Source organism: Epinephelus moara, chromosome 10, assembly GCF_006386435.1.
Source record: "Epinephelus moara isolate mb chromosome 10, YSFRI_EMoa_1.0, whole genome shotgun sequence".
NCBI classification, from domain to species: domain Eukaryota; kingdom Metazoa; phylum Chordata; class Actinopteri; order Perciformes; family Serranidae; genus Epinephelus; species Epinephelus moara.
The window spans coordinates 14340808-14365106 of NC_065515.1; the positions used below are offsets into that span (position 1 = coordinate 14340808).

General features: G+C 42.3%; 1 protein-coding gene across 1 annotated transcript in view; it reads left to right on the plus strand.

Moving 5' to 3' along the window:
• The first annotated feature begins 13601 nt into the window (after window positions 1–13601).
• The window catches only part of sema6bb (sema domain, transmembrane domain (TM), and cytoplasmic domain, (semaphorin) 6Bb), a 167559-nt gene continuing 156861 nt past the window's right edge, over window positions 13602–24299 (plus strand). The window contains exon 1 of the mRNA XM_050055454.1: window positions 13602–14406. The gene's annotated coding sequence lies outside the window, so the exon portion shown is untranslated. The remainder of the gene's footprint in view (window positions 14407–24299) is intronic.

Below are 24299 nucleotides of genomic sequence, written 5' to 3' on the forward strand. Positions count from 1 at the left end.
GTTGGAAGACTAGAAAGGTGCTACACAAGTGCAGTCCATTTAACTAAGTGCATTTACTGACGTGCAGTTTGAAGCACTTGAGTGTATCGGTATTGCTAATTTTGCTTATTACTTATTCATGTTTTCAATACTTCTTCCACCACTGGTATTGACAACTTAATAATGTGACACATTCACTGAGCCAAGGTATACATCCATACAGTTTGGGACACAGTTGAACAATTAACTGAGTAAAGTTTAAAAAACAGCTTACAGAGCTGTTTTCACTCTTTGACAAAAGGAGCCACACCTTGTGGACATCAGTGGATGTATATTGCTCAGTTATCAGTGATTACGGTCATGTGATAAAAGGTGGTTGTATATGGATTAAATTCCAGTGAGTGGACCTTTTGTACTGATTTCTTCGATCAAACTGCAAATTCCAAAGTCAATAATTAACTTTAAATCTTAACTTTCCCATTTGTTTCACAAGATTTGGGTAACACTATAATTTTAACCCCCTACATGTCGCACCTATCAGCAGCAAACACCTAATAAATGCTTTACATTACACTATAATGTAGTTGTAAGCTGATATAAGGAAATTTTTTAAGTGTTTATTAATATGTTAACAACTAAAATTCCTCCTACAAAAGCCTTCATAACTTGAGAATGAACGGTTAATGGATGTTTTATGTGAATATCAAACATGAAGTAGTTATTTTATTCATAAATCATATGTATTGAGCTATATTCAGTTATTGTGTTTATTAATGAAGTATTTATTTACATATATATTATTCGTCTTCACTCTCCAGGTTAATGTGCAAACCTCATCTGCTAACGAGGGCCATAAGTTGCAGAAAGATGCTACAAGAAAGCTCCAGAAGAAATCTAGTAAGTGGACCTTGAGTGAATAACCTTTTGTGAAACTCTTACTCATTTATAAACTTTGTTGTGGATCATTCGGTGGCTGTTTATAGACCTGTTATGGATGCTTCATATGAGAAGGGTAAACCAACCTCTTTCCCTGGCCTATCAGCCAAAAAGTCATTGGAATACATAGGATAGTATCCTCACTTCCTCCTTGGTACCCTACCCATCTGCCAAGTAGTGCACCCACCTCATCAACTATGACTACACTGCTAATTATGGTGCGTCATAAACCACTTATTATGTGTGCGTAGGAAACAACAGTTGAAGACCTAGTACCAGTGAATCACATGTGATGCTCAATGCCAATGTGGGCCTTTATCACCCCTACCTCACTTACATACAGCCAGATGGCTGAGCTGTCAGGCAACCATGTTAACTGCAGTTGACGTAGTAAACCCTGAGAGGGCAGTCTTTACCCATTGAGTCAACTCAGACTTTTTTTCTCTAGCCTCACCCACACTGAGCTAGACTCATTCACATGTACATCCTGAAGATCTTTCACTGCAGATGCCCTACAACTCACGAGCAGAGGGTTTATTTTGTATTAAATATTTAAGAATAAAATATTTTAAAAAAAATCAGAGTGGTAAAGGGGGATAGACTGTAACAATAGTGGCCTTCATTAATGTACTTATTACATAGTCTGGGATATGTTCTACATAGCCTTTCCTCTTCATGTGGGATTCACATGTAATACTGTGTACTCTATCATTATTAAGCCAGTACAGAGACTTGCCCTGCTGGATGCTGTGTATCATCACCACTAGAACTCTATTAACTCCCCCTTTTCATTTAGAGAGGATTTTCATTATTCAAGCCATTACAGTTTTCATTATGTGTCCCTTTGTGTTTTCCCAAATGCCTGCACCAGGCTCCAAAGAAAGGAAACAGATTACCTAATGTTGCTATCAGAACTTCATTGAATTGGACCTATTGTAGCTTTGTTTTAGCCATGTTTGAATCCATGCTGCAGTTAGTGTTGAGGCTGTGAGAGTTAACAGCTCAGAGTGAGAGAAAATAGCACGATGTGGGAAACATGGGTGTGCTGCCATGACCACAGCTGTGTGGCTACTTTCCCTTGTATTGTTTGATATGTTATTGAATGACCAAGCAATTTCAACCTCTGCATTTTATGCATTTAACTAAAACACACACACACACATCCGTGCACACCAGTGCCACCACACTCTCCTGCAAACGAGTTGGCAACATGTGCCCCGAAGGCTCTCATCTGTTCCCGCTTAACTCTTAACTCTGCTTCACTGAATCAGTTGATTGAGGCCAAAATTGTTCTGGATATTGAGTAATTGAAGATTAGTAGATAACAGGAAAATCACTCATCCCTTGGAGTAAAATGATCACTCCACTCTCCCCCATTCTCTCTCTCTTTCCTGCCTGAAGACATAGCTTTCATGATAACAGCAATAAATTGGCAATTTGACCACATTTTCATGGATGTAAGAGCAGAGCGCACCGATCACATTTATATAGATTTATTTAACACATTCCCACAGTTGAAGGAAGTGCCTACTTTCAGATCATTTGGTCATAATAGAAAAGAAAGACACAGCAACAACTGCCGTTTACATAGCAACAAACAGCACCTATAAATATTGCAAAAGGAGTAAATGCAAAACCCTAGATTTGACAACTTATACAAAGCGGTGAAGAAACACATACATTCATTACAGTAGCCATTAAAGGTCCAGTGTGGAGGATTTAGGGGGACATGTTGGCAGAAATAGAATTTAATATAGTAAGTGTGTTTACTTTAGTGTACAATCACCAGAAAATAAGAATTATTGTGTTTCTTTACCTTAGAATGAGCCGTTTATATCTACATGGGGAGCAGGTCCTCATTCACTAGTATTGCCATGTTGCACTGCCATGTTTCCACAGTAGCCCAGAATGGACAAACCAAACACTGGCTCTAGATAGGGTCATTCGTGTCTTCACATTGGTCACTGTAATTGACAAAAGTGTCAGAGAAACACTGACTTTTAAATGCGAAACTGCTTTATTCTGTGTTTTTATCTGTTTAAATCACTGGATCCATTTCTTTTGGAGAGGAAGAGACTTCCACGTATAATTTGGCTACTGGTAAAAACCTCCTGAACATGTAGATCTTAAGTCATGAGACATAAAAAGTGAGCACACATGAGCAGGTGCAGGGCTAGTGGCCCATCTCTGACATGCTAAACAGCATCGGAGAAACACTGATTGTAACGTGAAACTAATTCACTCAGTGTTTTTATTGGTTTAAATAACTGGGTCTGTTTGTTTTGTAGAGGAAGAGACCTCCGCAGATAATTCGGCTCCCGGTAAAAACCTCCTGAATGTCTGGATCAGAGGTAAGGTGAGCACACATTAGCAGGTGTTGGGCTAGTGGCCCGTCTCTGACATGCCGAACAGCATCGGAGAAACACTGATTTGTAACGAGAAACTGCTTTATTTAGTTTTTTGCTGGTTTAAATCCCTGTGTCAATTTGTTTTGGAGAGAAAAAGACCTCTCTGGATAATTTGGCTCCTGAGCAGTCAACACTAAAGGAATTCTAATAGAGAGAAGTTTCAGCTGGTTGCAATCTACAATCCTCACCGCTAGATGCCACTAAATCCCCCTGAATGTTACACCCTGTTCCTTTAAAATAGTTAAATCACCAAATTAATTCCAACAAATAATCAAAACCACAACATACTGAGCAATAAATGTTAAAGGGATCTCTATAAAAACTTTATGATGTTTAAATCCCAGGTGCACTTTCATTTGTTTCGCGAGGAAGATTAATTGTTTCAATGAGATATCCATCATCATCAAAGCGCACTTTAAAAAGGACGTAGTCTTTGCTGAGCAATGAAAAGAGCTGCACAGTTACACTGTAATGAAATCCATTTGTTCTGTTCTATGTTTACTATCAAACCACAAGTCTCAGGTGTACTGGGATCACATCACAAGCATTTCTCTGGCTCAGCGTTCGTTTTCCCTCCTGTTTCACCTTCTGCTCTTCATTATCTGCAGCCTCGAAACGGTAGAAATTAGCCTCCATCCATTAATAGCTGACCAGATCTGCTTGGTTTCATCTGCACTACGCCATTGATGGGAATCTTATTTCAAACATCCTGCAACAAATTTCCGGAGGCTTGCAACACAAGGTATCAGTAACATACAACACAGCTACAAATCATCTGCAGGTTGAAACTTGACACGGACCTTTGCCCCGACTATATTCTGCCCAATAACATATTAATAAGGCATAACCAAGGCTAGGGTAATGCACCAGTTGTGTGAGAGAACCACTTCATCATGTTGAAATAATAAAGAGGCAGGAGGCTGACCTTGAGTCACATGCTAGCACAATATTCATTATTAACATTCTTTCCAATAGGATGTATTGTTGAGAAGATCATAATCTGAAGCAGCATTTAAAGCGATAGAAGAAGGTTGATGGCACTGTCTTATATAAATATGAATCTGGAGCCAACAGCAGTTAGCTTAGCTTAGCATAAAGACTCTAAGCAGGGGTAAAGAGCTAGCCTGGCTCTCTGTCAAACGGTAACAAAATCCACCTATCAACGCCTCTAAAGCTCACTACATAACATATATATCTCGTTTACAGTTTTATGGGGGGTTATGTGCCAGGCTATTTCTTGGCCTGGAGTAGTTGCCAGCCAACCAGTGGAGACTCCAGGAAGTTACTGGTCCTGGCGAAGAAAAGCTCAAGTTGCGGCAAATTGTTGTTTTTACACTTTTTGTACATATATAATGTGTTAATTAGTGAGCTTTAGAGGGGTTGGTAGGTGGATTTTGTTACTTCTAGATGGAGCCAGGCTGGCTGTTCCCACCATTTATGCTATGCTAAGCTTACCGGTCGTTTTTTCCTTCCAAATTATATTGGAAAAAAATTTATTTCCTTGAGCCTGCTAATTTTGCACACTACCTTGAATTTAAGTTTTATCTTTCCGTCCTAAAAAGCAAACTTCGCTAATTATGTGCATCAGAGGGTGTGAGAATTGAACATTGCAAGAAACTATGTAAGTTCATGGAGTGGAATCCCAAAATGAAAGCTCATAAAAAGTCATTAACTTTATGCATTTAACTTTTTGTGAGAGTAACAGTCTTTAATCTTTCCAGTAAAATTGCCCTGCGAGGAAAACTTAACTGGCTACAGACGTTTTATGACTGTTGTGCCTTCGGCTTAAAGGATATTGGAAAAGTGATTTGTGGGGAACCTCTAGCAGACCTTAAAAACACATAATCTAAAAGATTTGTAGGCACAGTCAGAGAACATGGAAAGTGCCAGGTCACTGCATGCAACATACAAAATGAAAAGCAACAAATAACAGAGCTCAGTGTCTTGCCACAGCCAACAGGTAGTCTCAACTTTGATGCCACAGAGAATGCACAATTTCCTCACTCTGTGTTTTATGACTTTGCATCGCTTTTTGAATACCACTGGCTGCCTTTCTATTTCTCTCTGGGTCTCCCCTGTTTATTTTGGAGAGCTTATTTCACCCCAGAGCCCTGACAACGGGTCAGCTGCCACAGCGGAGGTGGAGAGGAAACATGTAGAGAGCCGACTGGCCCTGAAATATTTATGCTTCTTTAGTGTTGTGATTGTATGAGTTTTGACAGCGATGGCACATTACTGTGACCCTTCCCCAAACAAAAGGCCTGATGTGTTGCTATCTGTTGTGACTTGTAGGGGTGAGGCAAAGTGCAGGCTTTCTCACTATACATCGGGTCCCTCTCTCTTCTCTGTGTATAAAAGATATCCCTGAATGTTTTTGTATTGATCCTCATCCCTTTTAGTATGTTTTTTCTTTGCTTCTTTTATCCTTTTCCATTTTCTCTGATATTATTCTCTCCAAGTCTCTTTATAGCAAAGTGCGCTGCCTTCTCTCCTCTCTCTGCCTTCTCTTCCCACTCCATCTCCCATCTCATTTCCTCTACCTTGTCATCTCTGCACCACATTCATAATGGCAGATTGATGGCTGCCTCTGCAGCACCGCTCAGTGATAATAAAGTCACCTAGATTGGTACCAACTAATTTACAACAAGCCGATCAAGTCTGTTTACAAACTGACTGTAAATTATTTCATATTTAGACTATTAAAATCTTATAAGTAATCAGACATAAATTTACTTTAGACTATTAATGTCAGCTAATAGCATTATCATCGTCAGACTGAGTGCGGTGCCACAGACTAACAAGCAGCAGACTTCAACTAACAGTGAAAAATTATATAAGTTGGATAAACACGAGTTAATACAAAATTGAGTTTGCTTGTTTTACGTACAGGAGATGAACAAACATCCATCATTTATGCAAGCACAGTCGCTGTTGCTCTCATTCACATCCAAACAAAGCTTAGCTGTTCAAACCTTTTAACTTTACTGTTTACTTGTCACACTGAGAGGAGGAACAATTCAAAATTGAGCTCACTGCCTTGATGTTTTGTATGAATACTGGAGCAGAGTCCCACACCAGGGACCATCGCTATCAAGGTCATTTTCTCTGTTTTCATTTGATACAGATTCTCACTGTAAATACTGCAGTAGGCATCATCGGTGTTGATGGTATTTCTGGTGTTTTTTGATAACCTTCTCACACACAGCTTATTCTTAGTCTTAGTGTGCCATGTCAGCTGTAATCAACATTTCAAGTTAAAGCTGTAAAATCGTGAGAAGAATACACAATACCCCGATCAAGTAGTTCAGCTATTGTAGTTTTTCTTCTCTACAAAACCAGTTCTTGACTAAATACATTTACTCAAGTAAATGGTATTGATCTTCTGTACACTTTACAACCTTACATCTACAACCTCGGTACAATTCGTAGGTGCTTGTTAACTTTATAGATTTTATGGCACTTTATGCTTCTACTCAACTACATTTTGGAGGCAAGTATTGTACTTAATGTTTACTTCTTACATTTATTTTAAGCTTTGGTTACTAGTTAATTTGCAGATTTAAAGTATTAATACAAAATTTAAAATTCTGGTATATTATCATAGGTTAAATTACCCAGCAGTAAATAAAGTAATTGAAAATAGCCTTACCTTTACAAGCTGCAATATTAAAGTGATACTTACACATTAATGCATCTCTAATTATAATCCAGGAATGTAGTATGCATTTTCTGAAACGGGCCTTTCTTTCTTTGTTACTTTAAGTATAATTTGATGCAAATACTTAAGTTTTTTATACTTAAGCATGATTTTGAATGAATGACTTTTACTCGTAACTGCATATTTCTTTTACTCTGTATTATTGCTACTTTTACTTAAGTAAGACTGTATCTGGAGACCTATATAGGAGGCTGTGGTGATAATGTTCGTACTCGTATAACAAGTTATTTCAAATTGATTTGTTCAGTGCTTCAAATATTTTGTTAATATTAATGAATTTGTCATAGTCTTTAAGCTGGAGATATGAAACCACTTATTAAATGGCTGAGCTCCATTGAGACGTCGCAGTGACTGCTGAGCCTGTGAAGTCAATGCTTCTGATCACATGAACCCTGCATGCAGTCTGTGTGTCTTTGTTCGCAGCTTGATGAACCATGTGATTACTTTAGTGCGATAGAAAATGGTCACACTGGAGACTGAGGCATCTTTATTTTGCCTTCATATTTCTGCTGAGCTGGGAGTTAGCAGACAAAAGCTCTTGCTGTGAAAAGTTCATCTAACTTTGGCACCGGCATATTCCCTCTTAGTGCTGCTAACACGCAAACACATCACTCCCCTCTCCTGCTTTCTTACTGTGCCGCAGGGGGCAGGACGACTGTGCGGCCCCCTTTTCCCCATGTTGTTGGAAGATTAAAAAGTGCATTCTCCATCAAAGGTTGTGTTTTTTTCCTAAGCTTTCTCGCTTTCTTGTGGCAGCTCTTCTCCTTTTCATGTGGCTCAGGTCTACTACCGCCTGCCTGCTCTGCCACACCGAGTGGGATGAAAGGAAACAGATGAACAAAACAAATATTTATTTATTTATTTATTGTCAGCGCGCAAACTTTGACAGGAGATGGCATGGCGTAAGTTCTTTTGTTGAACATGGCTCAAAGTTTCTGTGTCCTGAATCATTTCTATGCAAAGTAGGTGGAAACAGAATAATAAAGCTAATCTGGGGATTAAAATAAAATTATTTCTTGAGAGCCGTTTAATATTAGAATAGAGTGCTGTCAGCAGTATGTACAGTGAGCCACAGCCACTGCGGATGTCCTACTGCATCTGTCTTGTGACTTATTCAGAAAAGGTAACAATACAACCATGTAAAAATTTACCCATCAGGCAGAAATGGAGTTAGTTCATTTGGAGTTGTGTCTCTGGCCATCTGTCCAGTGGTTTCTTGCCTTTTAGCTCTGTTTTTGTTTCCACTAACTCCTTATGTGGTTCACCTGCCTCATTGTCTATGTAACATTTGTTTTTGTTGCTGTTATAGCATAGAAAAGTGTGCCAATCTCAAGATCCTCAGCCCATACAATGGAGTCGACCTTCACATTATGCCTGCTTTTGTTTATATTGTGGAGACAATATCAAGAACCACCCTCGTATCTGCCTTTCTACTTTATCACTCATGGCTGTGCAGTTGTGAAAATGAGACTGGTGAGTGCTATGCACAAATGCAGATGTTGGAGGAGTCCAGCGGCATTGAGAAATGCCAACTCCACTCGCCAACTGCTATTTGCATTAAATAGCAGTCCACTTCCGTCTTTTGGTACAGTTTGATATCACACCTGTTGAAAACTGTACCTGAGTACACATGAACTGTACTTGAGATCACCTTTTCTAATGGACCTGGGCATAGATTGGCGAAGCATGCCCACACAAGGTACACAGAGTTCATACTAACCCAACGAACTGGACTTTGGGGTCAAGTTTGCTTGGATCAGGTCCCTGATGTTAAAGCCTCATAAAAAGCTAAGCTGTATGTGGATTGATCACTACGAGCGACCCCTTTCATATGTGGTATCAGCAAATATCGCATCGTTGTCTACAGAATATATAGTTATATAATATTGTATTGGGATGAAACTTCTGGGTCCATATTCAAATTTTTTGTTTTAGTAAGGATGCCTAGCTTAGGAGTGACTCAGGAGAGTTCTCAGTGAGGAGGTGGGGTTGACCCTGTTGCTTGGTATGACGCATTGTTTTAACGAATGTGATTGGTTGTCACAGACGCACTCTTTGTGAGCCTGCAAGGTGTGGACACCCAGTGGTAATGAAATGAACTGCTGACTTTGAACGTGTTGTCATTGTTAGTGTGATCACTCTGCTGATGGGAGGTTGAGACAGACACAAGCCATCACTGCTGCACTGAGGCATTTTTCCACTTTTTCAAATATATTGTTACTGCGATCAATTTATTTCTGGCGTTACAGCCTTATTGCGTTGGATGGGAAATGTGTGCGTGTCCCTAATGAGATCAACCACACATATTATCCCTGCACGATCTGATCTGTAGCATTTCATTTACTCACTGTCATCCAGTGTTTGGGGAATATTTCTCCAACCTCTTTGTGTTTCCACCATTATGTCCTCTGCTTAAGAAACTCTTAAGCCTCTTAAAAGTCCTCCTCCCTACTCCTAACAGTTTTTCACCTAAGATACCAGATGCCTCCTGCTGCTGCTATTACCATTAGTCATACTTCTACTGTTATTATACACATATGATTATTATCACACATGTATACTATCAGATATTGATATATACTGTCAACATATTGTACCACAGTAGCCAGAATTATAATTACAATATTATTACTTTCATTAATGTTGTTGTAAGCTACTGTCATTACTGTCTGTCCTGCATCTCTCTCTGTCTCTGTCTCTCTCTCTGTCTCTGTCTCTGTCTCTCTTTCTGTCTCATTGTGACATACGGATTACTGTTAATTTATTATGTCGATCTTTTCTGTATGACATCTATTGCACGTCTGTCCGTCCTGGTCCTGGAAGAGGGATCCCTCCTCAGTTGCTCTTCCTGAGGTTTCTACCGTTTTTTCCCCTGTTAAAGGGGTTTTTGGGGGAGTTTTTCCTTATCCGCTGCGAGGGTCCAAAGGACAGAAAGATGTCGTATGCTGTAAAGCCCTGTGAGGCAAATTGTGATTTGTGATATTGGGCTTTATAAATAAAATTGAAAATTGAAACTGCAGAGTAACTAGTAACTGTGTCACTCAAATAATTGTGAGTAAAAAGTAAAATATTTCTCATTAAATGTAGTCGAATAAAAGGATAAAATATCAGAACATGGAAATGCTCAAGTAAAACACAAGTGCCTAAAAGTTGTACTTCAATGAAACTGTGAAGCCTAACTTTTCAAAGGCAAAATAACACACTCTTTGTATTATCAATGAAAAGCTGAACACATGAGCAATAAAACGCAGCCTTGCCCAGTTTAAGACACTTTTGGTATTTTCCAGTGGCAAATAGTTGGTACAATTAGATACATCACTAATTTCACTGGCTTGATATTTCTTTTCTTCTGTGCAAATGTTCACTGAGTTTACCTTTATTGCATGACTGTCACTTGTGGCCAAAGTGGCTGCTCACATAGTACAGCTTTGGCTTAAAGTGCAGTACTTGAGTAACAATGCTTGTTAGTTTTTGGGGAGGGGTGAGTGCAGTGCAGCAGCAGGGACAAAGTAATAAAAAGTGTCCGATCTCTCTCTCTCGTACACACACACACACTCACGCGCGCATTGGTAAGTTTACACACAGGCAACTCCTTTTTTGCTTTAAATCCCTTTTTAAAAGAATGGACACATTTTACAGTGTGTATTGATTTGCTCTCTCGTCCCAGGCACTTAAAGCTATCCTGTCCTTAGTGGCTGAATGTTATGAAAAGTCGGAACAGTTAAGATTCCTATAGACGCGCAGGTATGCTGGTTTGTGCGTGAGAGGAATAAGGGGACATGAATCAAGTGTATAGGGAGAACTCATCATCACTCCACTGTTGGTTAAACTCTTTCAGCTTGAATAATAATACCGCTGTCAGAGCAGTGTCCTCTGTTGTAACCACTGTCGGCCGGTACAAAGACTTTGAGCAAGTCTCTGGACAAAGGAAACTTTCTTTTTAAGTTTTAATTGCGGATGCTACAAAGTCACAGGCAGCATGGAATGATAACGTAAGCGGGATGAATAATGTTAATAAGTATTACAGTGCTGGTGCAGGCACATTTTGGCTGTGTAAATGAAGATAAGACGAAAAACAAAACAGCAAATAACAAGCAAACCAAAACAATGTCCTACAATAATATCAATGTCAGACAACAGTAGGCTATATTATAAGTGCCACAAAGGGACTTCATAACAATGGCCACAATATGCTATGAGAAAGCCTTCTGGCATTTCTCACAAAATAAACACCCGTAGTGGCATTTAAGAAAGGGCTTATTTTAAAAGCTTTACTTATATAATGCACATGAAGTAAAATTCAATAATATGCTTTTGGATTCAATCTTAGATAACCTTAGGCTAAATTATATTCAGTGATAGCAGGGGACTGTTTTGCATATTTCTCCCAAATCAGAAATTGAGTCATCTGATTTGGCACTGCTGATTAGCAGATTGTATCAAAAGGCTGTCAGATTTCTGCCTGTAGATTTATTAAGATGGTAAAGAGGGTGAGCTACACACATGAGCCCTCAAGCCTATAGAAGTCATTATTTCAGCAAATTAATTATTCATAAATCAAAGCTTAAAAGTGGCTTTGGCTCCAAGCAATTTAATGGCAAGGTCCAGTAGGTCTTAACTCCTTTAACACGGCACCAGCATTATCCATCGACAGTGCTGTAAATGCTTTCCAATGTGGTCATTTTGACATTAAGTCCTCCACAGGCCATTTAGATTCCTATTTGGGGTCAGTATGAGAATGTCGAGCGCTCAGACACAAACCCCAAAGTGTAATAAAGCAACAATTACGTTTGGCTGGAGGCTTATTGAGATTTAATTTTAATGGGACTAAATTATTCCTCTGTTGTGTTCATTTAGGCTCAATGAGAAGAAGGAGAAAGACCTTAAACTCAAGGATGGAAATTGCTGCCGAAAAACTGTTTTAATTCCACTAATTTATTGCATTTAGTCCCAGTAAAGTTGGCTTTCAGGAACTGTAATAAAAACAACTTGTTCTTAGATGTGTCTCATAAAAAAAATATGCTGAATCATATGTGATCAAATAATGACACTGGATGCAAATTGACACATTTCACGCCTTGCCGACTGAGTGACATGTGGCGGACATAAGAAGCACATTGGGCAAGAGGCGGGGTACACCCTGGACAGGTCGCCAGACTATTGCAGGACTGACACATAGAGACAGACAACCATTCACACTCACATTCACACCTACGGGCAATTTAGAGTCACCAATTACCTGCATGTCTTTGGACTGTGGAAGGGAGCCGGGGTACCCTGAGAAAACCCACACTGACGTGGGAAGGACATGCACGCTCCTCACAGAAGGGCTCCCCCACCCTTGGGTTCAAACCAGGAACCCTCTTGCTATGAGGCGACAGTGCTAACCACTGCACCCACCCTCACTTGTTCTCTTACAATCAATACAAATACAAATACCATCAATAATATCCTCCTGAGACCATGTGTCTTCATATGAGGACATCACATTTTGGGTTTACCTGACCTTATACTTCATTGTACTTAACTAAGACCTGTTGTCCTCATTCGTGGACACTTTAACGTGCCATCTAGTGGTAGTAAGAGCACAATACACTTATCCAGCACTTAAGTGCTTGTTTGAAGACATTGGGACTTAATGGTCTCATTTGAGGACATTGGGACTTGATTATCATTGACAATGTTCAGTTTTTTTATACTTATCTGGTATTACTGATCCCAAATAGCTAGGAGAATTTAAAAAAGCATACCAAACAAAGTTCAGGTCTCAGGAGGATATGGTGAGCAGGGGTGGGGGGCCCCAGGGGAAGCTTGCCTAAGGCGCCTTATGTGCTAGGTCCAGCACTGCTGAGTAACACTTGTATTCACCAATAAATATTATTGTTATGGTCGCTGCTTTACAGGGAGAAATAGGTTGTTGTTAATGAGCTCCTATGGTATTGATTGAACATAGACAAAAAGTAACTCATAAAGACTTGAAACTAGTATCTCACTGAGTACATTGCTTGCGTTTGATGAAAAAGTGTTATCATCTCCAGTAATTTGGATCCACCTCCCTTTCGGTGCTTTCCGTGTAACCAACTGTTTATCCAGAAATGACACAGGAAAAAAATTCACGAGAGGCTACTGTGAATCACCGTTGTTGTTTAACTTTACAGTCAGCATGATTTTAGTCGTCCTCTAAACAGTCTGCTGTTTGTAACTTAGGTATAAAGGTTTCTTAGAATAAAGTTTAACTGTGCCCTCCGTCTGTGCGCCCCCGGTGAAGGTTTGACCTCGTGTCTAACAAGATGACGAATTTTACATCTCAACTTGCCACCAAGACATGCAGCCGACACACAAAAGCAAGTTTCTGCCGCAGTGAGTGGCTCGGCTTTGATATTTATGGTGTTTTTTTTGTAGGGATTTGACGGCGGAAAATTAAAACCAATTAGCCATTAATCAATTCCATTCCAGTCACTGCATAATTCTGCTTCAGGTTTTGGCACTAACAGGCTTTAGGAGTCTCTTGTGGATGACAGCAGGGAGCAGTGCTGGAGATGCTGTAGCTCACACAACCGCTAGAAGACAAACGCCGTGGTCCTCCCACCTCCCCAACGCTCCTGAGTGCAGCCCAAGAAACAGGAGCTATTTTTAATAAACCGATGAATGGGACTTTGCCCCGCACTGGATCCCGAGCCCGGCTCTGCGTGGAGAAGTGGGGCGCATAAGCGGACAGAGGGACAGTATTTTCTTTCAGTGAGACCCGAGGTGGAAAAGACGCAGCAATGACAGAGCAGCAGTCGTGCGCAGCGGCAAAATAGACCAACTATTGTGGGCACGGAAGATTGATAACACAACTGGGCGAGCAACGAGAGCGGCAGATGTAATTTCCAAACGTTGCAGCTGGTTTGGTGCCAGTGGTGTGCTGGATGGGTTATTATTGCGTCCTTCTTTTCATCATTCACTGCTTCCAGCGTTTCCACATTACTTGGGGATCTCGGACGGCTGTCTGTGAGGGAGTATTGCTGCAGAGACAAGCGGGGAATGCCATGTGTCGTTGCGCGACATAGAAGCTCTTTGTGGGCTGTTTTGCACCGGGGACAGGTGGTGCCGTGTGTGTGTGTGTATGTGTGTGTGGGGGGGCACGGACACACAACCCCTGAGACAGTTGTCTTAGGGATGTCAGGCCGGCGTACGGGATCAGTTTTTGCCAGAGACAGGTGCGACAGGGAGGAGTAGTTTACAAAGCCCTACACAGGATCTGGTAACGCACTAACGAGCCTCCTCTCTCCTCTGATCACTCGGATTTTTTTGTATCCAGCGGGACTCACAATCGACTCACACTGCCATTACTCGGCGGCACCTTTCCCCCGATAATCAAAGGTAAGTGACCCGACTGTCCGGTGTGGAGGTCTGTGGTGGGTGGTGGTGGTTGTGCGCTCTGGGGGCAGAGGCTCTGTCGCGCCTTGATGCTTTGGATAAATTGCATTGCCTCTGATTAGACGAAGGAATTTAGTTGTGGGGAATGGTTGAAACGAACAATACACAACACCGAGCTGATCTGTAATCCTTCGCATCTTGGCTTTACAGTAGGTTTCATTGTATAATTCTCAATTTCATACTGCGTAGCTTGCAGCCACGCACGAAACAAGCAGCTCTCAGCTGTCCGGAGCCCGAAGAGGCGCTTCACCATTCATCTATTGATTGGATATTGGCACGACTCAGAGCGTGTGATTGGAAATGGCTGACAGTTATGTATGAGTATTGATCATTTGTTACTGTAAATTATGGTGGCAGTACTGCTATAATACCTCAGTGTCACTCACGCACCTTAATTAAGCCAGTTTGCCACAAGGAGCTGTTTAATTTGTGAAATTTGGGACTTTGCTTGCTGTGTCAGGGAGAGTTTTGCCTTTTTGACATTAGAATTGATTTATAGTGTAAGGAGACAACCTCATTTTTAAATCCAGTGAGTTGCAGAACTGTGAAAACAGTCACTGCATGTATCTTCACCATGGGATTGGTCCACTCTCCCACCCAGCTTGTGTTTTTCTTGCTGTTGTTTGTGTTGTGTGATTGTATGTTATCTGCTAGGGGTTGTGTATATTCTACAGTCCTACCCGCTGGGCCCCTGGTGTCCAATGCTCCTGCCTTCAGGCTCTGCCATCCCTCCCTCCCTCTCCCTCTGCAGTAGCTGCTATCTTTACACTACATTGAGCTAGTTGACTGGATAGTGTCAGAATCACATTTTTTGCCTTTTTTTTGTTAGGGCGGCTAACTCTCAATAGCTGGCTCCAGTCTTCTAAAGTTTCTCCATTTGGAAGCTGCATGTTTTTGTTGTGGCCCCTGTTTTCAAATTCAAATTTCCTTTCAGCTGCCTTTTGTCTGGCGGCGAGGTTTGTGGACTGGAAAGAGAGACAGAGAAGTAAGTGAAGTCCCTGAGGGTCAGAGCATTCCTATAATGAGCCCTATAGTGTGTGTGTGTGTGTGTGTGAGGGGAGAGAGGAGCAGGAGGAGAAAGACACATCTAAAGAAAGTGAGACAGTGCTCCTTGTCCAGTGCAAAGGTAGACGCAGCCAAGGGAATACCATCACCTCCGCTAACCTTTCCGTCGCTCTGACTGTGTCAATCAGCCTTCATAGGACAAGAGCCTCTTTAATTCCCCTTCCTCTGGGCTGTCACCCACTCTGACAGCCAGAGCTCAAGGGTGCTGCCGCAGGTTACACATAGATCCTTCCTCCCTGCTGCTCAGATGCTACACCAGGGGGTGATGTACTGCACCACACTCTGTTCTAGACATTTTTTTTGCAGAAACAATAGTGCAAACAAGGGAGATTCAGTGGGTGGTGAAAGTGAAGAAGTTAAGATGAAACATGAAAGAAGAGACGATCATAAACTAGATATCGTCTAATCATCTGAGTGTTGCAGTTTCTTTGGCACGACAGCGGAGGAGTGATGCCCTCTTCTCTCATGTGCTGACACCCTCTTGTAGGCCCATCACGCCACCAGTAATTACAAGAGAAGTGCTATCAGAGGGAATAAATTAATAGACAACAGAGGAAATACCTGTCTGATGCGATCTCTGATCTCCTTATTGCACCGGATCTAGTTTTCATTTGTTCAAGGACAAAACACTTAGCGATAGTTGAGAATAGAATTTTTTTTTTGCTGGTGCTTCAAGTCATTTTTAGAACATTTTGAGGGAAAATCTACCCAGAAATAAAACTATATATATTCCTCTTACCAAGTGCAGCACAGGGTTGTGAACGAGATCCAGGAACCAAAATTATCAAGAGGCAGACATTGGAGCTGCTGCGCTGACGTGTGAATTTAACTGTACCAGTGACAGAAATATTAGCACTTAGTCAAGATTTATCCGTCTAATAGTGTCGTTAGAGTTACTTCAGTTTTGATAAGATTGGAGGATTTTATAATAAGCTTTCTAAAAAGAGTTGAATTTCTTTCTGCAGGCAAGGGAGACGGGCTAAATGTTTTCTCAGTCATTATATAAATAACCAGACTGTAGGAAGTCTTACTTCTGCCAAAAGAAATGACTCAGTGGGGGGCAAGATTGCACAGACATGTAAGGCAAACATAAGGGAAGCAATCGAAGGAACAGTGTACCTGATGTTAGAGCTGATGTCCTGAACACTAAAAGTGATTAGTGGAGAAACCCCAACAGGAAAGAAAAAGCAATAGTTGCAAGTAAAAGCCTAATATAGGAGCAGGCCTTTGTGTCAATGGAGAACCCAGATAACAAGACTAAATGTGTGCCCAGGAAACCAGGCAGGGGGTTTGTACCGTTCCAAGGTCCCAGTGCTGATGTCAGTTTTTGGCGATGTTTTCTCCGTCCCCAGTGCTTCTCCCTCGCAGCTTAACAAACTGCTCGCTGGAGCTTGGCTAATCCTTGGCTAGCAGTGCCCAGTGATTTATTATAAAGTTAGTTAATTTAGGGAGATCTTCAACATCCCACCGTACACACATACCCTTGACAGATCCCTGCTGTCTTTACTGCAGAGTCTGAATCGCCAATTAGTTTGAAGAATTGTTTGTGTGTGTATGTGAAGGCCATTAAGAAAAGAGAGAAAGACGGAGTGAGAGTTTGTCTATGTCTATCAGAGAGAAACATAAGGCACATTGTTCATCACATTGTGTCTATTTGCCTTCCTGTCTTGTATGAACGTTGTGTGTGTGTGTGCATGTGTGTGAGTCAGTCTGTCTGTGCCTCCATACAAGTGTGATTCAGCACTGTCCAGCCTTGGTTGAATGGGTGCCCTGTTTGCGCCTCGTTTCTGACGCCAACAGCCGTTCTGCACCCCTCGCCTCGGAGCAAGTGTTGCGCCCTATGTGCTAAAATAACAGGTGCCTGTACACAATGACTTAATCTCTCTTTCCCACCTCCCCCGCTGCACCCTGCTGGGGGTTACGTCACCTGTGGGCCGACGTAGACATAAAAATCGTAAATTAGTCAGACCAGACTTGTTTTCCCAGACAAGTTCAGACCATGTACTCTTTGCCAAATTGAGCTTTTGTTCTACATTCACAGAATCTGATTGCAGAACATTTGTAGAAACCTAGATTGTATCCAGTAACATCAAGGGTGTAGATCTTGTTTCAACACTAGGGGGACACATGTGAAACAGGAGGTTTGGGGGTGCTCCCTCAGGAAATGTTGAGTGTCAAACACTTATTTTCCTGCACTCTGGTGATTTTTTTATGTACCGATTTGTGCCTTTTCTATATCAGTTTATGGTGGAAATGACTTTAATTTCATCAGAATTATAATAACGTGTTAAAAATTGAAGAGAACACGTCCCCTGCGTACCCCTCAAAGTATATTGCTATGAGTAACATTAAAGCAAAGGTGGAGTAGGTCAGGGTGGGAACGTTTCAGCAACTGGGGTTGTGTTATCACAAAAACCATTTTTAACCCTCCTTATGATCTAAGTTGTGGCCTCCTCACTTTCCTGTACTTACACTTAAAGGGGCACTCCACTGATTTTGCACATGGTGGTTTTATCTGTCACAAGTAGTACCACTCAGGCTGTGAAAACAACTGTATAATGTCTCGTGTGTCTATGGAGTGAGTTGCCTAAAGTTAAAAATCATCTGGGTTATCTCTGATTTAGCAGAAACCCTGCATTACAAACTGAAGGTGTGAAGGAGTTTGGGTGGGCATTTAAGAGGCAGGGCGTGTCTATCGAATGAAAGAGTTGTATTATGGGAAATGTTGTATTATGGGAAATGTAATAATAATAATAATGATAATAATAATAATACACTGGATTTATATAGCGCTTTTCAGGATACTCAAAGACGCTTTACAAAGAGCAACAACAGTTAGGATCCAGTGTTTCTGGATATTGACCCATACTAGAGAAGAAAGTCAGGATATCTTAGCCCCTGCTGCTTTGATTTTGATCATTTTAATCTATTTTATGTGAGTCCCCCAACATTATAAACATACATTACTGAACTGCTGGAGTAGCCCTTTAAGTCCACTGTGTAGTTAATGTTTATTTTATGCACTTCTTTACATGACACTTAAGTTAAAAGTGCAGTTCACCCATATTATAAAAAGGCAAGACTTTGGTATTGGAAGCTCTCTCATTTCCATTTGTAGTCTGTGTAGTATTGACTAACCATTTGAGTGAAGTTTGTTTGGCAAACAGTCTGTGTGGAGAAAGTGCAATCTTGGAACCCATCAGCTCTCGTCTGACTACAATTTTGCTTTTTATTTGCTTCTTTTTTCTAATTTTACCTGCGTCACTTGCAGATATCTGTTTATAGAGATTAGCTAAAATGTTGTCTGGATCTGTCTCAAGTTGCTGATCAAAGTGTAAACAATGACCAGTGCACAGAAGAGGAAGTCTTGGCCTGGGTATTCGCTGGCTACACTGGATTTCCCGAAATATTGGCTGTTGCCCCCAAAGGCTTTATCATCGTCAGACGATAGTCGATTGAATTCAAGATTGTGCCATATCTAACCAGGCAGATAGATTTTGTTTTAGAAGTCTGTTTCTGTGATTTCTCCCTCCACCTCAATAAAATGGAGATGAATGGATTTTTATTTGTGGTGCACACTGAAGAAAGAATTACTTTTCTCTTCTAAGAATCAGTACCTCTATTACTCTTGGTAATCAACACACTGTCAACAGTTTTCATCAGGACTTTTTTTTTTGGTGGAAACTATTTCCAGTGAAAACAGTGCATACTTCTATAGGTAAGTGAGAAAGTATGATTTCTTGCAATTTACGTTTGAGCAGACGCTTTAATGTCCCTTTGGCTGAGGTTTTCCTTGGCAAAAATGACTCACAAGGCTAAACATATGATTCTAATTACGTTTCAATATTGCACCAAACGCATGTGCATGAACACCTGTGTTTCCTTTAGTCTCTCCTGAGCTTGTCCAGTCCGTCTTGTATTTCTCTGAGCTTGGCCAGACTGAGGCAGATGTATTAGAAGTGTCCTCTGTGGGAGCAGAGCTGTCGCCATCTACATCATTCTGGTCTGAGACTGACTGACTGGTAGGAATTACTATTGAGCTGCCGAGTCTGGGGGCTTGTGTTAAACTTGGCACCCAAGCCTCTTTTTCTTTTTCTCTGTCATTCTGTCTTCAGAATTCCCCCCTACTTGTTTTCCTTCGCACATTCTGCCTCCATACCGCTGCTCCCCTCATCACCCCTCTCCTCCTGCCACCCCCACCCCCACGTCCTTCGCTTTCTTCCCTCCTCCCTCTCTCCGTCTCCTCTGGACCTTGATGTCAAGGCCTCTCAGGCAGTGTGGTCTCTGTCTGCAGGCTGTCAGGGCAGGGACACTGCCCACTGGGACCCTGAATGGGACAAATTGACCGTAACAATGTTCCCACTTAGCATGTGGAGCTGGGAGAAAGAGAAGGTGAAAAGGAGGGCCCGATGATTGAGGTGCAGGCCAGCCTCGCTGGGATAGAGAGGGAGAGGGGGAGAGCAGGACAGCTCTTTGAAATGTATGAATTGAAGACTTACATTAAATCTCACACCTCGTCTTTTTAAATCCCCTCTTCACATATTCTTTCTCTCTTATGCACACACACATACACATATGGCTTTTCTTGTTGTTATTTGCCCAAGGCTAGTGTTGGGGTTGCCATAGCAGCAGGATAAACAGGTTTGCCAGTGACCCTGCGAGCCCCCACATACATGCACACACACAGCACACACCTCATTCTCAAGGCCCAGATGCCTTCCAGGGGGGTTAGTCGAGCCTGGCAGTTTGATCTGCACCAAGGTGCTACCGCAGCCTCAGAAAGGGTCAAGGATCATCCAGCCCCCCCATTAAAATGCAATAAGGGCTATAGCCCAACAGGACCACCTCCGCCATTTAATCACACACCGCTGCTCCCCCATCATCCGCTCTCTCCCTTTTATCTTTTAATCACTTGTTTTTCCAGCCCTGTCTTCCTTTCACTCTCATCTCACCGTCTACTTCATGGCTTTTATACATCCAGTGCAATGCCAAGGCAGCCAGAATAGATGAGAGAGTTCAAAGAAGGAAGCCTGATATAGACAATAATAAGCGCTCTTTCATTTTTCTTTAAAAATTCTCTCTCTTATGACTGCTCTCATTGGCAGCCACAGGCTAGTCTCTCCTCGGAGTTTGTAAAGTCTATGATTTCATTATTTTTTTTTGTCTATGCCCTTTAACTGTGACTGAATGTCTTGGAGAAGTTGGAGCGATATCATGTTGTGTAAGCCTGAGGTGGCACAGTATGACAGGAACAAAGAATGCAGCTGCTATCACCAAAGGCCAAGTGGCTGTTGAATAAAGATGCTTCCCGTTGGTAAAACTGGCATTCCATGTAGGCTTATTGTACCTCCACAGGGGGAGTGTGTTCTTGTGCGTGTGTCTTCCCTATATCTGAATAAGGTAGACGCTGGGGATTCTTCCATTCTCTGCAGCAGTGAAAAAGAGACATTTCCATGAGTATAAACTCCATCCTGCTGGCAGCGGACCATGAGTGATACTGTGGGAGACAGGATGAAAAGACGAGCAGACATGACGGAGACGGACACCAACTTTTGCTTCCTGGACACGGATAAACAGTGTGTGAGCTGAATTTTTTTCACGGCCTGTTTGCTTGTCATTAAGCCGCGTTCACATAGCTCTCGCTCTCTCTCTTTCTCACACACACACTCACACAGTCGTGTCTCTGTTGCACACACTCTTATGAAGTCTCAGTGTCAGCAGAGCCCCAGTTTGTTAACAAGAGAGGAGACTAATGAGGGGCCATGGTTAGGAAGGGAGTGGACAGGCCGGTCCCATATACCACCCGGAATACATGAATACACACTGGCACATTGAGGCGCATACTTGCATATTCCCAGACAGACACAAACACACACATACACACACTCACAGTGAAGTAACAAGCCACCACAAGCCCAAAGCCTGGAGCAGCATATTCAGCGCCAGCAGCCATACTGCAATTATATTATTTTTCTCCTCTGACATGTTAAAAATAGCAACACTTATTTCTATTATAGCATTCTCAGACATACTTTGCACACCTCCTCGGTTTTATTTCCCACGCCAGGATGCTATGATCACTAAGCAGATAACTAATAAGACTCAGTTTAACTGCTGTATGGTGGGAGACATCGCGTAGAGGATGCTGGTCACACACATCCTGAATCATTTCCCGCATCAGCGCAGCGTGAATCTGAAGAAACCATGCCCTTTGGGCCACACTGGTATTATCCCGCTGTTGTTTTATAGCTGATTCATTTCTTAGGGGAACTTCCAGCCCAAATGGCTCTATCCTGGAGTTTTATGGTCGCGGAGAAGCTACAAAAATAAAATGAGAATGTTCTCATTGGCATTGTCTGTTACCACTGTTGACAGAATTGTTTACTACTGCAGCTGCAACTTCACCTATCATCGCTGTGGTCTCTGCATGTCTCACTGGGGTTCTGGTTAAGTTTGTGACTGTACTCTTTAAAAAAAAAAAAATGTAAATGTCTGCTCATTTTGCTGCCAAGCAACCACTTGTTTTGTGCTTTGAGGTAATTAACAGTTTAATGCGTTCAGTGACCTGGGGGAGTCAGTCATGCTGAAGAAACAAAAAGACAACTCTGGCTCGCTGGCACTGGGTGCGGGGCAGTTGGCGAAGTGGAGGGACGGAGCAGAGACTGTGACCTGCTGTCTCTCTTCACTCTGTGATGGCGAAGCGAGGAGAGAACGGGGGAGCGGTTGAGGCAGGATGGGGCAGCGACATGTTGACAGCTGATGGGTGAAGCTGAACTGTAAGGTAATGGGGAAAAATAGAGAGGCATTGAGCAGAGAGAGGTGAAAAATAGTGGAAGAGTCTTGAGAGGAATGCTTGTTCAGCCTCTGTTGCTGTTGAAAAGTGGAAGGAAAGTGGGTCCTTGAACGTACTCGCCTAAATTAACGGCTCAGAAGCACCAATTAATGTACAGCCTCGCTGTGGGTCTCTGCTGTGCCGAATCAAAGAGGTCTTGCTGTGCGGTGCGTCTGCTCATCTCCCAAGCATGTGTGCACGCACTCACATACACACACACAGAGGGGATTTTAGCCAAGAAACTGGAGCCAATGAGTGAGAGATGAGATGAAAGTGTTGCATGGAGCTAAAAGCTGAATGTCAAGGTTAAAGAACAAAAGGCTGGTGATTTGCTCTGTTAATAAGCGGCGAAGGGATGAAGGGAAGGTGAAGTTTGATGATGGAATGAGAAGATGACAAGATGAAATACGGACTGGAGGAGGAGGAGGAGGAGGAGGATCACAGTGTTCTCCGAGGGCGGGAATCACAGAATCGGACCCATCTGGAGGCAACAGGTCTGGTGACAGCAGGCGGGTTCCCAATCCAAGTGTCCCAGCCGCGGGTGAGAGTCAGGACGGGAGCCAGGGTCTCCCCTTGTCCAAGACCCCTAGAGACCCAGCCAATCCGCCAGCAATCTGTGCCCTGGTACTAACCACTTCAATATGACGGATAGGCATGTTTGTTATGGTGGGTTGTGGATTATAATTGTTCAAATTGAAAGTGGATGGCTGATATTAGTGCTGCTGTCAGAGATGAGTGGGTTCTGTGAGGATGGTAGACGGTCTGTATACTGAGGAGTTATGAGGAAATGATAGAAAGGATTTAAGCCCCTTCACAGCAAATCTGTTAATGCAGTACATTACGTCCCGGCCTGAATTCATTAACATTAATTTCACAAGGAGCGGTAACAATAGCAGTCACAAACCAATAAGCCACAAAAGCAAAAATAATTGATATCCTACACACATAACAGCTACTTCTAAAGCCTGCGTGCTGTTACAATGGAGCTGCTGATTGGCAAGTCCTCTGTGCCGGGGTTTCTGTGGTTGCTGTGCATTCAGAATACCATAGCTAGCGTGCTCACAGTAGCTAGTGGGTCATTCGTATTTGCATGTAAATGTTTTTCACCCCTTGGCTTGACTGGTGGGGCAATCAGAATGGCTCTCTGTCTGCATCACTAAGAAGGAGGCTGCAATGACTGACTGTGACATTCAGAGCTCAGGCCAGGCTTCACCCTTTGCTTTCATTTGCTTGTTCGCTCACACGTTTCATTTCTGTGGGAAGGAGGAGGCAAAAGACAGGAAAGGGTGTTTTTTTTGTGTGTTGAGGGTGATATCTTGTCAGTAGATCCTTTAGCGTGTATTCACAGTCCCATTCTGGACGTGAGAATCAGACCATGTCATCCCAAGTCCTCCTACCTCATCATCCAACCCCCCCTTGAGCCTTGGCTTGGCCACCTCCATCATCCCATGGCGCCACCGAGATGGACACCAGGCTTTTCTTGCTTGTACCAAACGTGACACACACATACACTGGCACACACCTCCCACACGGCGATGATGGATACATGTGCAAGCGCCTATCTGGACGACGGAGGAGTGTTTGTGCTTGACTCATGTAGCACATCCCAGGGTTTGGCAGTCTGTCAAGGCATTTATCAGCCTCTGTCATCAAATGAAACATGGTCCTTTAGGTCTCAAGCTTCACCAGCTTGGCTTCTCCGACTGTTGAGCGAGGCGGTTAGAGGGGACGAGGAAACTCAGGAGGGACTGAGTGTGTTGGAGTTCAGCAAGGAAATGGGCGAATTAGTGAGTGAGTGAATGAGGACATAAAGAATCAAAATACTCATCTCCCAACTGTGGGAATGTGTGTTTATGCCATGAATATGTCCATTTTACTGACGTTGTTTTAAACATGTCTGTTTAGGCAACCACAGTGCTCCACTGTTAATCCTGCTCCA